At 44.6% G+C, this 5,531-nt stretch overlaps 1 non-coding gene across 1 annotated transcript; it reads right to left on the bottom strand.

The window, feature by feature from the left end:
* Positions 1-4,711: 4,711 nt before the first annotated feature.
* On the bottom strand, positions 4,712-4,828 carry LOC114115964 (U5 spliceosomal RNA). The gene has a single exon (XR_003590064.1). It is a non-coding gene; the product is annotated as a U5 spliceosomal RNA (small nuclear RNA).
* Between the last annotated feature and the right edge of the window lie 703 nt (positions 4,829-5,531).

The following is a 5,531-nucleotide window of genomic DNA, read 5'->3' as shown; positions in this document are numbered from 1 at the left end:
GTGGGCGGCCTTTCCGCCCGGGAAAGCTGTCTTCACGCAGCGCCCCTGTGTCGGCACTAGGGGGCGAAGCGGCGGGAGGGCTGGCTGGCAACGACACGCGGCATCGACACGCCACACCGAGCGGAGACCTGGGATTCGGATGTTTTGTATATGTGTATGTCCGACTTTGATTTCTGTTACAGACTTTGCTGTTAAATTGAAAAAGAAAAAAAAAATAGCAAGTGACTGGCACAAAATTCATGACCGTGGTTCCTCCCTTCGGTGGATTGAGGGTTTGCAAAGTTCGACAATTTCCTTTTTCTTGAACTGCGTGGTGGGCGCACAGGTGTTTTGTTTGTTTGTACCGTGCACGTCCAAGATGTACACTCTGGAATATTCTGCCGTTTGAGAAAAATTCATAGCCGTGTCCTGTTTAAAATTGGAGCTTTGGATATCCCTAGGGGGTCCAGTGGTTTGGGCTCTAGCTTTCACTCCCTGCTGGTTCCTTTCCTGGTAGGGGAACTAAGTTCCCTCAAACTGCGCAGGCCAAAAAAAAAAAAAATTGCTGCTTGCCGGTGGGTTTCAGATTTCCCGCCTCCTCACCTGATGCTACTTGTGGCGATGAAATCTTATTTCAGTGTCAGACCTCGAGTCTCATCTTATTTAGAAAACAAACAAACCAACCCATGAGCTGTACTCCTCTGCAGTGCTCAGGAACGGGCTCCGACAGTCTACAGAGACTCCTTAACGATTGTGGTAACTGAAAGTCTTGGGAAAGGAAATTGCAGTTCTTTTTTGACTCTTCTGGAGGCCGTGTCAATATTCCATTTCCCAACTTCGATACCTCTGAGTTGTCATGTTTGGTTTGCTAGTTCTTCTGCTCACAATATATTTGACATTATATTTGATTTAAATTTGATGAAAACAGCTTTTGGGGGATGCAATCCACTTACCACACAGTTCACCCATTTAAAGTGTACAACTAAGTGACTTTTAGCATATTCAGAATCCTGTGATCATCTCCACAAGGCGGTGGCACTAGTGGTAAAGAACCTGCCTGCCAATGCAGGAGGCTTGAGAGACTCAATCCCTGGGTCGGGAAGATCCCCTGGAGAAACAAATGGCAACCCACTCCAGTATTCTTGCCAGGGGAATCCCATGGACAGAGGAGCCTGGCAGGCTATGGTCCATGGGGTTGGAAAGAGTCGGATAGGACTGAACCGACTTGACAGGCATGCACACAACAATAGTGTTTTTGTTCTGTTTTGGCAGGCCTGTGGACCATATGGTATCTTGGTTCCCTAACCAGGGGTGAAACCTGCACCTCCTGTAGTGGAGGCAGGGAGTCCTAACCACTGAACTGCCAGCAAGCTCCCCACAATCTAGTTTTAGAACATTTTCATCAACCCCACAAAGGAACAGTTTCCATTAGCAGCTATTCCCCAGCTCTCCCATCCCCCAGCCTCTGCCAAATACTAACTACTTCCTGTCTCTAAAGTGCCTCTTCTAGACATTTCACACCAATGAAAGCATACAACCAGTGGCTTTTGGTGACCAGCTTCCTTCACTTAGCCTGTTTCCGAGATTCATTCACACCATCCATTCATTCGTTTTGAGATTCCTTTGTGTTCTTGCATATTTCACAGTGTGACGAGGAGTTGCAGTGTTCTCACCCTATGACGATAGTTACACCTTCCAGGGCTTGGCCAGGGGCTCAGTCGCTGAGGGGACAGGAAAAGAGTGTTTCTCTGCTCCTAGATTGGGGGGGACCTTTGGTCTCCTTCATTCTGAAAGGATCCTGGGCAGCTTTCACTGGCTAGAGAACGACAAGGAGGGTTAACTTGTTTTTCAGCCGTTCCAAGCTCCATGGACATTTCCAGGACTTCTGACTCCAGAGCATGGACACAGCTCTCGATTGTAAATATGGGGTTTGAGGGGCTGGAGCAATTTGTTTATAGTGTGCCTGGAATTTCCATTTCTGTCAACAATTCATACTAATATGTAATATAAGGTGGCAGTCCCCAACCTGTTTGGCACCGGGGACAGTTTCATAGAAGACACTTTTTCCATGGTTGGGAGTGTGGGGGATGGTTTCATGATGATTGAAGTGCATTACACTTATTGTGCACTAAATTTCTATTATTATTACATCAGCACAACGTCAGATCATCAGGCATTGATAAAAGGCATACTAAAAAATATAAAACGTAAAAACCTTTATTGGAATTTTTTGATTGAAATTGTGATTTGTTCTTGTCTTCTTCCTGACTCCAAAGGGAACATTTATAACACTTTCTGTTACATGTGGTGTTTGCTCCAGGTTTTTGGTTGCTAAAATTCTTCCTTAGGTTAGGTGGATGTTAAATTTTACCTATATTGTTGTTCAGTCACTTAGGCAGATGTTAAATTTTATCTATATTGTTGTTCAGTTGCTCAGTCCTGTTCAACTCTTTATGACCCCATGGATGGCAGTACACCAGGCTTCCCTGTCCTTCACCATCTCCTGGAGCTTGCTCAAACTTATGTCCATCAAGTTGGTGATGCCATGTAATCATTTCATCCTCTGTCGGCCCCTTCTACTCCCTTCTTCAATTTTTGCCAGCATCAGGGTCTTTTCTAATGAGTCAGCTCTTCGTATCAGGTGGGCAAAGTATTGGAGTTTCAGTTTCAGCACCAGTCTTTCCAATGAATATTTGGGATTGATTTCCTTTAGGATGGACTGGTTTGATCTCCTTGCAGTCCAAGGGACTCTCAAGCGTCTTCTCCGCAACATCACACCTAAATGTATAATGAATGGGTATTTGAATTTATTCAATATTTTTTCTGCATTTGTGGAATTATTATAGAATGCTTTTACTCTAATCTCTTCCAGTGAGGGTCTACATTAAGAGATCAATGTTAAATCAGCCTTACCTGTTCTTGTGGATTGTTCTTTAGTTCCTTTTTGTAGTGGCAGGATCCCAGAGGCCACAGCTACAAGTGGCAGGTCTGAGACTTAGAGCAACACCTAATTCTTTCAGATTCTGCAGTGGAGAAGCACGCTCCTGTGCAAGGTAAATTGGGTCTCTGGGTCTCAGCTCCTGTCCCTTTCTCGTTTCCGCTGCAGCCTCTGTTGGCCACAAGGGGGCGCTTGCTCCCCCTTTTAGTGCTCAATTCTGCCGCAAGTGCTTACGTGCAGTCCGGCTACCGCATGGACCGTAGCCCGCCAGTCTTTTCTGTTCATGGGATTATCCAGGCAAGAATACTGGAGTGGGTTGCCATTTCCTCCTCCAGGGGATCTTCCTGACCTAAGGAGGCAACCCGTCTCTCTTGTCTCCCTTGTTGGCAGGCGGGTTCTTTATCACTAGCGCCACCTGTGAAGAAACTTTGAAAACGTAAACGTGAAGTGGCTCAGTCGTGTCCGACTCTTTGCGACCCCATGGACTGTAGTCCGCCAGGCTCCTCCGTCCATGGGGATCCTCCAGGCAAGAATACTGGAGTGGGTTGTCATTTTCTTCTCCAGGGGATCTTCCCGACCCAGGGATCGAACTTGGGTCTCCTGCATTGCGGGCTGACTCTATTCTCTGCGCTAGCAGGGAAAGATACTTTAGGTGTAGAACAATTACAAGCTTTTCCCAAAATAAATAACATCAAATGCTAAAGAATCACGCTAAGCAAAGAAAATAAACTATAACGGCTGTAACTCCAAAATAGCGGCTCAAAGAAAAACAGTTTTATGAAAGTACCCTAACTTTTAAATAAGATTAACTTTGGAAACTCTCTGGCAATCGAAAGGTTAGGATGTTGTGCTTTTACTGCTGAAGAAGTGAAGTCGCTCAGTCGTGTCTGACTCTTTGCGACCCCATGGACTGTAGTCTATCAGGCTCCTCAGTCCACAGAATTTTCCAGGCAAGAGTACTGGAGTGGGTTGCCATTTCCTTCTCCAGGGGATCTTCCCAACCGAGGGATTGAACCCGGGTCTCCCTGTCTGCAGGCAGACACTTTACCGTCTGAGCCACCAGGGAGGCCTGGGGCCCTGGGTTCAATTCCTGGCAGCTCACTCGCTTTGTCATGTCTGACTCTGCGACCCCATAGGCTGCCGCACACCAGCTTCCTTGTTCACCATCTTGCTCAAACACATGTCCATTGAGTTGGTGATGTTCTCTACGTGTTCTCTACCACCATTTTGTTCTCTACATTATCCCCTTCTCTCCACAGGATTTGACTTCCTTGATGGCTCAGGGGGTAAAGCGTCTGTCTACAGTGCGGGAGATCTTGGCTTGATCCCTGAGTCGTGAAGAAACCCTGGAGAAAATGGCCACCCACTCCAGCACTAACACCTGGAAAATCCTATGGACGAGAATCCTGGTAGACTACAATCCACCGGGTCACCAAGAGTTGGACACGACTGAGCGACTTTATTTTCACAGCATTTATGGCACATATGAATAACATTGTAAAAGCACCTCCATGACTTATGTTAATATAACAACGTTTACGGGAACATACTTGAAGAACCTACATGCTTTTAATAAGCTATACTAACAGCTGTTTCACCTGTTTCTTTTCATTGATTTGATGAAATAAATAAACAAGCACCTCAGAAAACCTTAAAAAGCAAATAAAAAGATCTAGAGGTCATATTATGTACGTGTATAACTAGTGTGTTGTTGACAGCAAATGTATGATAATGTATTCTGCAACCCTCCCCCCCAAGAGAAAGCCCAGTTCTTTCTTTTTGACCACAACAGACAGCCTCGCATCAAGCAAGGCTTCAAAAAATTGGTTTAAGACTCAGAATTGTTTCTCTCCACGGAAATCTTTAGTAAAAGGCGAAAGATTTATACGGTTTGAAGAGAAACCAGAGTATACCTAATGCTGCCCATAATTCGTTTTTCCAGTAACCACAACTCCTACTACGCTGATGGTGACTGTTTAATCCCCAAAGTTACTACCTGAGAAAGTCTACTCAAGGAATTCTGAAAATATTATTTTCACACTTAGAAAATTCAACTAAGTAAAATTTTTTTATTAAACTTGAAAACTATTAAACTGTTTGCAGTGCATTGTGGGTATGCAAATGAGCCTGAGTGATCGCCCTTCCCCTCGAAAAGTACCATATTCAAACCGGGCTCTGGGCCAACTTTAAGGGCTGAAGCCATGGCTTGGTTGCCCTTGAATTTTTTTTTTTTTTTGGTATATTTTAAATAAAATAATTTTCTGATATCTGAGGTGGGGGCGGGCGTTGAGGATAGATAGCAGAGTAATTGTTAATCTGAAGTCCAGAATAGTGGTTACTTATAGCAGGGAGTGAGGAGTGTGACTGGGGAAGGGACCACAGAGAGTTTCAAAGGTGTTGGCACTATCTTTCTTCTTAAACTGGGAGGGAGGCCGCAAGGTACCTTTTTAAATATTTTTCTTTATTTTGATGTGGATCATTTTTAAAGTCTTTATTGAGTTTATTACAATATTGCTTCTGTTTTATATTTTTTGGTTTTTTGACCTCAAGGCATGTGGGATTTTAGTTCCTTAATCAAGAGTCAAACCTGCACCCCCCTGCACTGGAATGCCAA

Source organism: Ovis aries, chromosome 7 (assembly GCF_016772045.2).
Source record: "Ovis aries strain OAR_USU_Benz2616 breed Rambouillet chromosome 7, ARS-UI_Ramb_v3.0, whole genome shotgun sequence".
Classification (NCBI taxonomy): Eukaryota; Metazoa; Chordata; class Mammalia; order Artiodactyla; family Bovidae; genus Ovis; species Ovis aries.
Note: the sequence above shows the minus strand (reverse complement) of the source record. Positions and strands in the feature narration are given on the sequence as shown.